General features: G+C 35.9%; 1 pseudogene; it reads left to right on the top strand.

Moving 5' to 3' along the window:
• The first annotated feature begins 1,020 nt into the window (after positions 1–1,020).
• LOC124971524 (ubiquitin-conjugating enzyme E2 variant 1-like) lies at positions 1,021–1,433 on the top strand (annotated as a pseudogene).
• The last annotated feature ends 11,786 nt before the right edge of the window (positions 1,434–13,219 follow it).

Below are 13,219 nucleotides of genomic sequence, written 5' to 3'. Positions count from 1 at the left end.
CCTCAGACTTCAGAGTACTTGGAATATCCTGACCACCCCTCAAAGTGGCATTCAAATTCCAGTTGACAGAGTAACGTTTCCGTAGCAATCATTCTAAACATAAAACTGACCCAGAAAGCTGGCACCATGTTATACACTCATAATCCCAGCTACTCAAAGGTTGAAGCAGGAGTCAAAGTTCAAGCCCAGCCTGGGCAATTTAGTGATACCATATATAAAAAAGAATTTTAAGGCCTGGGCATGTAGTTCAGTGGTAGAACACTTGCCAAGCATGCATGATACTTTGGGTTCTATCCTCAGTACTATAAACGAACAAAGGAAGACTGACCCAGAAGTCAGTATGATAGACAAAAATTGATGCAATTCAACCCTCTTTCATTAGGAAAGTAGAAGGAGACAGACAAGAGAAATATTAGTCTGTCACTTTTCCTATCTTTTTGGAGGGATCTCCTTTCATCTCAGTAGTTTGGATTACAGACTAGATGGAAATTTGAATAATGAATATTAATAGGAGAATTGGAGTAATCTTAAAAAGGAAGCAAACATCTTAAGGCACCTGTGGTCTACTAAAAAGAGAATAACTTGAGGACAAGACTTGGACACCAATGTGAGCTCTAGTACATGCTAACTGAGTGATCCTGAGCAAATCATTTTTTTTTTTTTGAGACCTGGTGTCTGGATTTTGCATTGTTTAAAAGATGGATAAAACTCATGAATTTTTTGTAAAAGTTTAAAGGAAATATTCCCTAGATTCTCAAATCATTTCTTCACAAAATAGAAAAGTCAAGAGAAACTGTGCTCAAGATTGATTCATTTATCTGCTATTTTATTTTTGCAGCCTATCTTTTGGGGGAGCTATAACTTGCTATTTTATAAGGTTTTATAAGTGCAAGATGCTCCTATGAATTCAATAAAGCTTATAGGCCTCTCCTTGCTTTTTCAATTGATGCTAAAGCATTATTGATGATATATTAATGATATATGTATTATGTTAAATATATCATTATATATTAACAGAAGATGAAAGCCACCATGGGCTCTGAAGTAAAATTCCCTTGCAATTTCCAAATGTTGGAAGAACTCGAAGAAGGCCAGACAGGAGTAGAAGATGGCACATTTAGCTGGGGTTCAGAAGATGATGAAGATATGACATGATGGACAGGGATAATTACTGGAACCCCAAGAACAATTTATGAAAATTGAGTATACAGTATTAAAAGAGAATGTGAACCTAAATACCCAGAAGTATCCTCCTTTGTAAGATTTAATATGAATGGCATTAATAGTTCTAATGGAGTGGAGGACCCAAGAGTCATATCAGTCCTAGCAATATGGCAGAATTTATGACATAGAGTATCAAAGTTATTCTGCAAGAGCTACTGAGCTTGATGTCTAAAGAAAATATGAAAATTCCTCAGCTGCTAAACAAATAGCAATTAATATAAAAGAAAAAAACACCCTCACAATTCTACTTAAGCAGTCTTCATATTCCATAATAGATTTGTTTTGTAGACCTCAAAGTATTGGAAAGTTCCCATTCAAAGGCAATTTATCTTAAGATACTATGAAAGATGCTGATGTTTTGTCCACTTGAAATATATAATTTATGCTCTAACAAATAAAGAAACAGGAGGCATATAGAAGACTATATTTTAATTAATTTTTATGTGTTCTTTTTAGATACACATGATAGTAGAGTATATTCCGACAATACATACATGGAGTATAACTTATTCTAATTAGGATATCAGTCTTGTGGTTGTACATGATGTGGAGATTCATTGTGGTGTATTCATATATGAACATAAGAAAGTTAGGCCCAATTCATTCTAGTGTCTTTCCTATTCCCATTGCCCTTCCCTTCCCTTCATTCCCCTTTATCTAATCCACTGAACTTCTGTTCTCCCCCCCATATTATGTCTTAGCATCTGTATATCAGAGAGAGAATTCTGCCTTTGGTTTTTTGGTGATTGACCTATTTAACTCAGGAAGATAGTCTCCAGATCCTCCATTTACCAGCAAATGTCATAAAGTCAATTTTTAAGGCTGAGTAATATTCCATTCTGTATATATAATACATTTTCTTTATCCATTCATCTTTTGAAGAGCACCTAAGTTGGATCCATAGCTTAGCTATTGTGAATCGAGCTGCTATAAACATTGATCTGGCTGTGTCACTATTATATGTTGACTTTAAGCCTTTGTGTACACACTGAGGAGTGGGATAACTGGGTCAAATAGTGGTTCCATTCCAAGTTTTCTGAAGAATCTCCATACTGCTTTATATAGGGTTGCACCAATTGGCAGTTCCACCAGCAATGTATGAGTGTACCTTTCTCCCTGTATTCTCACCAACGTTTATTGTTGCTTGTATTCTTGATAATTGGAGAAGGCAATATTTTAAAAGCCACTCACTTGGGTTAGACAAATCAATATTCTTTTTTCTGTTTTGAAAATTAGAAAAACAAAAAAAGCTAAATGTTTAAATAAGCAGTCTCCTGCATGGACTGTGTAAAGCAATGTATCAGGGTATGGTAAAAAAACAGTATAATTAATATTTGTAGTTACTTCTAACATTTTCTACATTTTTTGTGTATATGTCTATCCATATGTGTAGATATATATATATATATATTTATATTTATATATATATATATTTGTGTACAGAGATATATAATTAAGTTGATACATTAATATAACTTATCTAATAATTTGGGGGAGCCATACCCAAAATTTACTGATGGGTTGCACAAGTTTTAGAATTGCTGGTTTGTAGAATGATATAAATCAAATCACATAACTTTTGATTTCATCGTGCCTGAAATCAAAACCTGTTTCCCCAATGAATGTGCTTCTCTCCTAGACCTAGGTATTTACTGTCATTCTCCTAGTAACCCACTCTAGGAACTTGGGAATCATTTTCCCTCTCTTCTCTTATCACATAAAATTAGTTGTCAAGTCTATCATTCTTTTTCTTTCTTTCTTTCTTTCTTTCTTTCTTTCTTTCTTTCTTTCTTTCTCTCTCTCTCTCTCTCTCTTTCTTTCTTTCTTTTTTTCAAACTGGGGACTAAATCCAGGGCACCTTACCAATGAGTTATTTCCAAAGTCCTCTAATACTTTTTTATTTTAAACCAGGTTTCACTAGGTTACTAAGTTTGGCCTTGAATTTATTATCCTTCTCCCTCAGCCTCCCAAGTTGCTAGGGTTCCAGGTATGTACCACAGTACCTGGTTTGCCAAATCTTTTTCTGAAACATCTTTCATATATGCCTTTTCTTCTCTAATTCTACTCCAAGCATACTAGTTTGTATTTTAACTAGTTTTAAAAAGCATAAGTTGCTTAAATATACTTAGTCTCTTATCTCCTTCCTCTCTCTTTGTCCAATTTCACCCATCAACTTTTTTCTGTCTGCGTGTCTAAACCTTACTATTAGAGGAGTGTATACTTAAAGAAACACAGGCATGGGTAGCACCTTTTATATCTTTATCCATGGTGCATTGTGTATGATGGACACTCAAATAGTTTCAAATAGATAAAATTATATTGAGATTTGACATTCTTTCTAAAACTGAGAATTAGGGTTCAGGTCTTAGGGTTTGGACCTCATGTAACTCTTCCTTGTTTATACTATAATCAACCAAAGTTATCTGACAGTTGACATAAAGCAATGCTCCCTAGGCTCATTTTCTAATATTTACTTATTATATACTTAAAGAATTTCTCTTTAACTGAGAAAAAAAAAAAAAACATTTCACAAAGAAAGTATAAGTGTATTGTGCCACTTTTCTTTCCAAAGACTTGCTCACAGGGAGCATTTGCTCTCATTATTTGTCTTGGGAATCAGAGTTGAATTCTGGGCTTTGCTTAATTATTAACTTTCCATGATTACCTAGATGAATTTTTGAAAATCCTATAGGCTTGCCGTATTTATAGAAATTTTCTCTCCCACCCCACCATCCCCACTTTCCTATAGCTACGTCATAGGAATGGAAGGAATGTTATCCTACATCTGAAATGACTTAGGATTTTCAGAAGAAAAATCCTTAATTTAGACCAGTGTGATGAAGCTGCCTCTTGGGAAGAAAAAGGAATGGAAATAAAATCTAATAGGTTCATTTCTGTATAATTATGGACCTGTGTTGTTAGGTTGTTCAAAAGTCTTCTGAAATGGTGGATATATGAAGGACTTATTGAATGAATAGATAGCAATTCCTATATTCCTTTCCATTTATGTTACAAAACTACTTGGTGAATTCTGTGAAGGACTTAATATAAAACATGATTTTCTCTTTCTGCCCCATTTTCCTTCCCAGCTGTAATTACACATTTGGTCCTCCCTTAAATTCACAATTTTTCCAAATATCAATTACTAAAATTTTCTTCTCTGAACATTATCCTTCCATGTCTCTAGCTGTCAATTCTAGCATTTTCCTTTGAATTCCCCCAATTTCATTTTACTTCTGTAGGTATTTATGATATATATCATGTTCTTTCTATAAATCTCTCCTGTTTTCATTTAGCATCAATTAACTAGCATATTTAATATAGGCATACTTCATTTCTAGTTGTGTATTGCATGCTCCCAGGTTTCTTCTTTTTGTTTATATAAAGATTATTTCAGCCCCAGATAAACTGAGTGTCCAATGGTTATATTGTCAGCAATAGTTGCTCCTTGTTTCAGAGTGATTATAGCCAACTACTTTAGGTCTGCATGACAAAGAGTCTGCTGACATCACCATTGATTGCTCTGTTTCTCCCATGCCAAAGCAATCTGTTAAATCAGTGCAAAATTGATTTTTGCAACTTGAAGCTACAAGGATACAATTGGTTTCTAAGCTGCCACATCAATCAGTTTTTTTTAAAATCATTAGTGAGCCCAGGTATAATGCTTGGGTGTGCCCACCCACAGACTGAGATGATGTGTTCTCTCTATCTAGACACATTTTTCCTTAATGATCATATGTACAGAATAAAAATATTAGGAAAAGTGTACCACACCATGTGGGCCACTTCATGTTGGTTATTATTCTGAATCATCTCAGAGCAGTTACTGTAGCAAATTTAAAAATAAGGGATGGTAAGGATGGTGTAATGAGATGGACTTTATTACCCTATATACATGTATGCTTACACTACAAATGTGACTCTGCACCATGAACAGCCAGAGGAAGAGGTTGTGCTCCATTTCTGTAGAATGTGTCAAAATGCATTCTGTCATGCATAACTGGAACAAATATAAAAATAAAGAAACAGAGAAACAAATAAAAAATTAAAAAGATAAAAAAATAAAAACAATACTTGACTATTTAAGGGAATAGTTTTTTTTGGTCATTTCAAACTGATGAGATTTCAGAGATATTTTCTTGATCTTGTGAGAATAAACTTTTACCATTGATCTGCTTTCAGTAGTCCTGTTGAGTAAGGCATTATTCTCTGAAAGTGTTAGGATCTCTACACCTATCTCCATTCCATAGTTTCTATTGAAACTTATTATTATAACAGGTTACCTGAGCTGTAACTATGCCAGATGTACTCCACCACAGTTTTAGCTTTTATAGAAAGATGTACGAACAAATTTCTACAAGTGTCATGTTAAGCATTTTCAGGCCTTGGAGAGTGTAGATAACTTCATAGCATTGAGAAGGATGGGATAATAGTTTCTTTTCAGTACTGAGATTTTTATGAAATGTTCACACATAGTGAAAATAGGAATATATTGCTTTGTCGGGATTTTCTGTATGTGTAGAGAGAAGATTAGAAAAATTAATATGATGGTAAACAAAATGAACTTTGAACTGCTAAAGAGTGAAATTAATTTATTCCAAAACTGGTTGCCAGAATATTTTTTGGTAGGGCTGGGGATCAAATCCAGGTTATCACACATGCAAAGCAAGCACTCTACCATTGAACTACATCTCTAGCCCTTTTTTATTTTATTTTGAGTCTGTGTCTCACTAAATTGCCCAGGCTCTTCAAACTTGAAATTCTCCTGGCTCAGCTTCCTAAGAAGCTGGAATAACAGGTTTATGCCATGGTGCCCAACTGGACTCCAATATGTTATGTGAGCAGACCTAGCATGTGTGGCTAGTTTGAGAAAATATTATAGTAAAAGAATTAATGAAAGAAAAGTACAAATACTGGTGCTGATTTGTACTCCTTCCTACTGTCCTCCTTGTGGTTTCTGAATGGATTTTTTAAAAATTTTATTTGTTCCTTTTAGATATACATGACAGTAGAGTGTATTTTGACATATTTATACAAACATGGAGTATATCTTATTCTAATTAGAATCCTAGTCTTGTGGTTGTACATTATATGGAGATTCACTGTGGTGTATTCACATATGTATATAGGAGAGTTGCATCAGATTTATTCTACTGTTAACAAAATCCCATGTATAAGGAGACCAACACTTCATGTTGTTTTAAGATCAATGATTTTCAATGTTGTTATGCTCTCAAGGAAAGGGGATTCTTTAATTCTTCCACTCCTATATCCTTTTCATATACAAGGGAGTGTTTCCTCTCTGATTCACAGACTAGAAAAATAATTCTATAAAAATAACATTATAGACAAAGTGTTTTTGTATACACTTTGAAACCCACTACAATCTCACTTCACATTCAATAAATATAAAACTTATAGTAACTCATCCAAGATCACGAATTAGTAAAGGGCAGAGTTGCTATTAGAGACTCTGGTCTCCTTAAAGTATTAATGATGAGAATGGAAGAGTTTACCTCTACCAAGACTGAAATATAAACACCAAAGGAGAAGGTATCTACTAAAAGGGTTCAGTGTTGCTCTTAATTTAACCAGAATGGAAAAATTGTTATTCTTTGTTTATGCTATTGTTGGTTTATCAAAACAAATACAAAGCCCTCATATTAATCTGTATAAATTCATCATAACATGAAATCAGTTGCCAAGGTTTATTTCAGTGATTTGCTTTAAAATATAAATATCCTCATAAGATAAAATAGTGTCTATAAATGATAACTTATAAGATTGTCACTGGAATATGATCTACATCAAGGTTGTGTGAACTTTCTCTAAGTACCTAGGAGATACCTGAAAATTTATCCCCTTTTGCCAAAGTTACATACTTCATTTTTTGCTTTATATAAGTTATAAGTTATATATGTTATTTATATAAGTTATAAGTTATATATATATACAAATATATATATATATATATATATATATATAATCAGCTGTGTAACAACAGAGAGACTTGGAAACTGATGGTGGGATTTCATGTTCTGGTACTGTTGCTGTGACCTTGAGGATACTATTTATTCTACAGGAATCCAATATTAGATGGGTGGTTGCCATGACTAACAGAGATGATGTTTGTGAAAATACTTTCTGGTTTTTTAAAAATTATTTTACTGTTTGTTCCATTTAGTTATACATGAAAGCAGAATGCATTTCAATTCATTGTACATGGATGGAGTACAACTTTTCATTTCTCTGGTTGTACATGATGTAGAGTCACACCATTCATGCAATCATACAAGTACATAGGGTAATGATATCTGTCTCATTCCACCATATCTCCAACCCTCTGCCCCCTCCCCTCATTTCCCTCTGCATGCTTCAGAGTTCCTCAATTTTGCCCTTACCCACTACCCCTGTTATGGTATCAGAGAAAATATTTGGTCTCTGTTTTATTCAGATTGGCTTATATCACTTAGCATGATATTCTCCAACTCCATTCATTTACCTGCAAATGCCATAATTTTATTCTTCTTTATGGCTCAATAATATTCCATTGTGTACATATAACCACAGTTTCTTTATTCATTCGTCTATTGAAGGGCATCTAGGTTGGTCCCACAATCTAGCTATTGTGAATTGAGCTGCTATAAACATTGATGTGGCTGTGCTACTGTAGTATGCTGATTTTAAGTCCTTTGGGTATAGGCCAAGGAGTGGGATAGCTAGGGCAAATGGTGGTTCCATTCCACGTTTTCTAAGGAATCTCCATACTGATTTCCAGAGTGGTTGCAACAATTTGCAATCCAACCAGCAATGTATGAGTGTACCTTTCTCCCCTAATCCTTGCCAACATTTAATGTTGTTTGTATTCTTGATAATAGCCATTCTAATTGGAGTGAGATGAAGGCTTAGAGTAGTTTTGATTTGCATTTCTCTAATTACTAGAGACGATGAACATTTTTTCATGTATTTCTTGATCGATTGTGTATCTTCTTCTGTGAAGTGTCTGCTCAGTTCCTTAGCCCATTTATCAATTGGGTTATTAGTATCTTTGGTGTTAAGTTTTTTGAGTTATTTACAAATTTTGGAGATTAGTGCTCTATCTGAAGTGCATGTGGAAAAGATTTTCTCCCATTCTGTAGGCTCACTCTTCACATTATTGATTGTATCCTTTGCTGACAAAAGCCTTTCAGTTTGAATCCATCCCAGTTATTGATTCTTCATGATATTTCTTGCATTTTGGGAGTCATGTTAAGGAATTCTGTTCCTAAGCCAACATGATGAAGAGTTGGGTCTACTTTTTCTTCTATTTGGTGCAGGGTCTCTGGACTAATTCCTAGGTCCTTGATCCATTTTGAGTTGAGTGTTGTGCAGGGTGAGAGATAGGGGTTTAGTTTCATTTTGCTGCATATGGATTTCCAGTTTTCCCAGCACCATTTGTTGAAAGGCTATCTTTTCTCCATTGTGTGTTTTTGGTACCTTTGACTAGTATGAGATAACTGCATTGGTGTGGGTTTGTCTGTGTGTCTTCTATTCTGTACCATTGGTCTACCTGCCTATTTTGGTGCAAATACCATGCCATTTTTGTCACTATTGTTCTGTAATATAGTTTATGGACTGGTATTGTGATGCCTCCTGCTTCACTCTTCCTTCTAAGGATTGCTTTGGCTATTCTGGGTCTCTAATTTTTTCCAATGTAGTTCATGATTGCTTTCTGTATTTCTATGAGGAACATCATTGGGATTTTAATTATAATTGCCTCAAGTCTGAATATTGCTTTTGGTACTATGACCACCTTAACAATATTAACTCTGCCTTTCCAAAAACACGAGAGATTTTTCCATCTTCTAAGGTTTTCTGTGTTTTCTTTCTTTAGTGTTCTGTAGTTTTCATTGTAGAGTTCTTTCCCCTATATTGTTGATTGATTCCCAAGTATTTTGTTGTTGCTGTTGGGGCTATTGTTAATTTGGTAGTTTTCCTAATTTCTTTTTCAGAGGATTCATCACTTATGAATAGAAATGCATTAGATTTATGAGTGTTGATTTTATATTCTCCTACTTTGCTGAATTCATTTATTAGTTCTAGAAGTTTTCTGGTGGAATTTTTTGACTCCTCTAATAATAGAATCATGTTGAGAAATAGTGATAGTTTGAGTTCTTTTTATCACATTCATATACCTTTAATTTCTTCCTTCTGTCTAATTGGTCTGGCTAGTGTTTCAAGGACTATGTTGAATAGAAGTGGGGAAAGAAGGCATCCCTGTCTCCTTCCAGCTTTTACAGGGAATGCTTTCAATTTTTCTCCATTTAGAATGATGTTGTCCTTGGGCTTAGTATAGATAGACATTCCAATATTGAGGTATATTCCTACTATCCCTATTTTTTTTCTAGAGTTTTAAGCATGAAGGGGTGCTGTGTTTTATCAAATGTTTTATCTGCATCTATTGAAATAATCATATGATCCTTATCTTTAAGTCTATTGATGTGATGAGTTATATTTATCGATTTCCGGATGTTGAACCAACCTTGCATCCCTGGGATGAACCCCACTTTATCATGGTGCATTATTTTTTTAATATGTTTTTGTATGTGACTTGCCAGAATTTTTTAAAGAATTTTTCCATGTAGGTTCATCAGTGGTATTGGTCTAAAGTTTTCTTTCCTTGATGTGTCTTGGTTTTGGTATCAGGGTGATACAAGCTTCGTAGAATGAGTTTGGAAGAGTTACCTCCATTTCTATTTCATGGAATACTTTGAGGAGTATTGATATTTAGTTCTTCGTTGAAGGTCTAATAGAACACAATTGAGAATCCATTTGGTCCTGGGTTTTTCTTGGTTGGTAGACTTTTGATGTCTTCTATTTCATCGCTTGAAGTTGATCTGTTTAAATTGTGTATGTCCTCCTGATTCAGTTTGGGTGGGTCAAATGTCTTTAGAAACCTGTTGATGTCTTCAAGATTTTCTATTTTGTTGGAGTATAGATATTCAAAATAGCTTCTAATTGTGTTTTGTATTTCAATAGTGTCTGTTGTGATATTTCCTTTTTCACCATGAATTTTAGTCATTTGAGTTCTCTCCTCTTCATTAGTGTGGCTAAGTGTTTATCAGTTTCGTCTATTTTTTCAAAGAACTTTTTGTTTTGTCAGTTTTTTGAATTGTTTATTTTGTTTCAATTTAATTGATTTCAGCTCTGCCTTCTACTTCTTTTGGTGTTGTTCTGGTCTTCTTTTTCTAGGGCTTTGAGATACAATGTTAGGTCATTTAGTTGTTGACTTTTTATTCTTTTAATGAATGAGCTCAATGCAATGAACTTTCCTCTTAGAACTGCTTTTATAGTGTCCCAGAGATTTTGATATATTGTGTATGTATTCTTATTTACCTCTAAGAATATTTTTATCTCCTCCCTGATGAATTCTGCTATCCATGCATCATTCATTTGTGTATTATTTAGTTTTCAGGTGTTGGAGTAGTTTCTATTTTTATTTTATCATTGATTTCTAATTTCATTCCATTATGATCTGATAGAATTCAGGGTAGTATATCTATTTTTTTATTTGCTAAGATTACTTTGTGGCATAACATATGGCCTACTTTAGCAAGTGATCCATGTGCTGCTGAGAAAAAAGTGTATTCACTTGTTGATGGATGGAATATTCTATATATGTCTGTTAAGTCTAAATTATTGATTGTATTATTTAGTTCAATGATTTCTGTGGGCAATCCAAGATGGCGGCCTAGAGGGAGACTGCACCCCCAGTCGCTCCAGAACCCTGGAGTTAAGAAGGGGAGGCATTGAGAGACTCGGACTGAAATAGAGCCACGGGTGAGTCTGCCCACTGGGTAAAGCTCGGTCCGGGTGGCAGGCCCAGATAGAGGTGGCTTATCGGAGCCGGGCAGGGCAGCTAGAGTCATCCACAGGCAGCCCTGCGCACTCCAGCGGTGGGCCCCGCCCACACAGCCAGCTTCTCCAGGTTCTCGGAACAGAACTGGCCCGCTAGTGAGAGCCTTTCTGACCAGAACAAGCTCCGAGTCCCGGAGCCCCTGCAGCGCAGCGTACTCCGGCAACGAACCAGCGGAGAGCCACGATCCGCAAACAGCCTCTGGGATTAGGGCAGGGCAGCCAGAGACCTCTTCAGGCGGCTCTGCCCACTCCAGCTGCAGGCTCTCTTCACGGGGCGATCCAAGATGGCGGCCTAGAGGGAGACTGCACCCCCAGTCGCTCCAGAACCCTGGAGTTAAGAAGGGGAGGCATTGAGAGACTTGGACTGAAATAGAGCCACGGGTGAATCTGCCCACTGGGTAAAGCTCAGCCCGGGTGGCAGGCCCAGATAGAGGTGGCTTATTGGAGCCGGGCAGGGCAGCTAGAGTCTTCCCAAGGTAGCCTTCCACACTCCGGCAGTGGGCTCCTCCCACACGGCCAGCTGCACGGTGCAGGCCCACAGTGAGAGCATTTCCGCACAGACCAGTTCCAAACCGTGGAACCAGTAGGGGGCTAGGGGCAGTTTTCTTTGGATGAGCTGCTTTATCAGATTCCTCCAAGACATCAGGCTACTGAAGGCTGGGAGGTGATACACTGGAAATCTACCGGAACACTATAAGCCAGTAGCGGAAAACTGCAATATCTCAGGGTCCCACTGACAACTGACCAATATGAGAAAACAAGGGAAGAAAATGTCCCAAACAAACCTAGATACTACATCAATAAAACCCAATGACAGCACAGCAGAAGAAATGTCAGAAAGGGAGTTCAGAATGTACGTAATTAAAACGATCAGGGAAGCTAATGAGGAGATGAAAGAGCAAATGCAGGCATTGAAGGAGGAGATGAAAGAGCAAATGCAGGCATTAAATGATCGCACCAATCAACAGTTAAAAGACCAAATACGGGAAGCAAGAGATCATTTCAATAAAGAGTTAGAGATACTGAAAAAAAACCAAACTGAAATACTTGAAATGAAGGAAACAATAAACCAAGTTAAAAACTCCATAGAAAGCATAACTAATAGGATAAAACACCTGGAAGACAGAACCTCAGACATTGAAGACAAATTATTTAATCTTGAAAGCAAAGTTGGCCAAACAGAAAAGATGGTAAGAAATCATGAACAGAATCTACAAGAATTATGGGATATCATGAAAAGGCCAAATTTAAGAATTATTGGGATTGAGGAAGGCTTAGAGAAACAAACGAAAGGAATGAACAATCTATTCAATGAAATAATATCAGAAAATTTCCCAAATCTGAAGAATGAAATGGAAAACCAAGTACAAGAGGCTTATAGAACTCCAAACATACAAAATTACAACAGACCCACACCAAGGCACATTATTATGAAAATACCTAACATACAAAATAAAGACAGAATTTTAAAGGCCGCGAGAGAAAAGAATCAAATTACATTCAGAGGGAAACCAATAAGAATATCAGCAGATTTTTCAATCCAGACCCTAAAAGCTAGAAGGGCCTGGAACAACATATACCAAGCCCTGAAAGAAACGGATGCCAACCAAGAATCTTATACCCAGCAAAACTTACCTTCAAATTTGATGATGAAATAAGATCCTTCCATGATAAACAAAAGCTAAAGGAATTTACAAAAAGAAAGCCAGCATTACACAACATTCTCAGCAAAATATTCCATGAGGAAGAGATGAAAAACAACGATGCAAATCAGCAACAGGAGGCGCTAGCCTAAAGGAATAGCCAAATAAAGGAGAAACCAAATCATGTCAAAAACAAATATGAGTCAATTGACTGGGAATACAAATCAGATCACAATAATAACCCTGAATGTTAATGGCCTGAATTCATCAATCAAAAGACACAGACTGGCAGATTGGATTAAAAAGAAAAATCCAACAATATGCTGCCTGCAAGAGACTCACCTCATAGAAAGAGACACCCATAGACTAAAGGTGAAAGGATGGGGAAAAACATACCATGCACATGGACACAGCAAAAAAGCTGGAGTATCCATCCTCATCTCAGATAATGTGGA

Source organism: Sciurus carolinensis, chromosome X, assembly GCF_902686445.1.
Source record: "Sciurus carolinensis chromosome X, mSciCar1.2, whole genome shotgun sequence".
NCBI lineage: Eukaryota > Metazoa > Chordata > Mammalia > Rodentia > Sciuridae > Sciurus > Sciurus carolinensis.
This window is presented reverse-complemented; position numbering and strand designations above follow the sequence as displayed.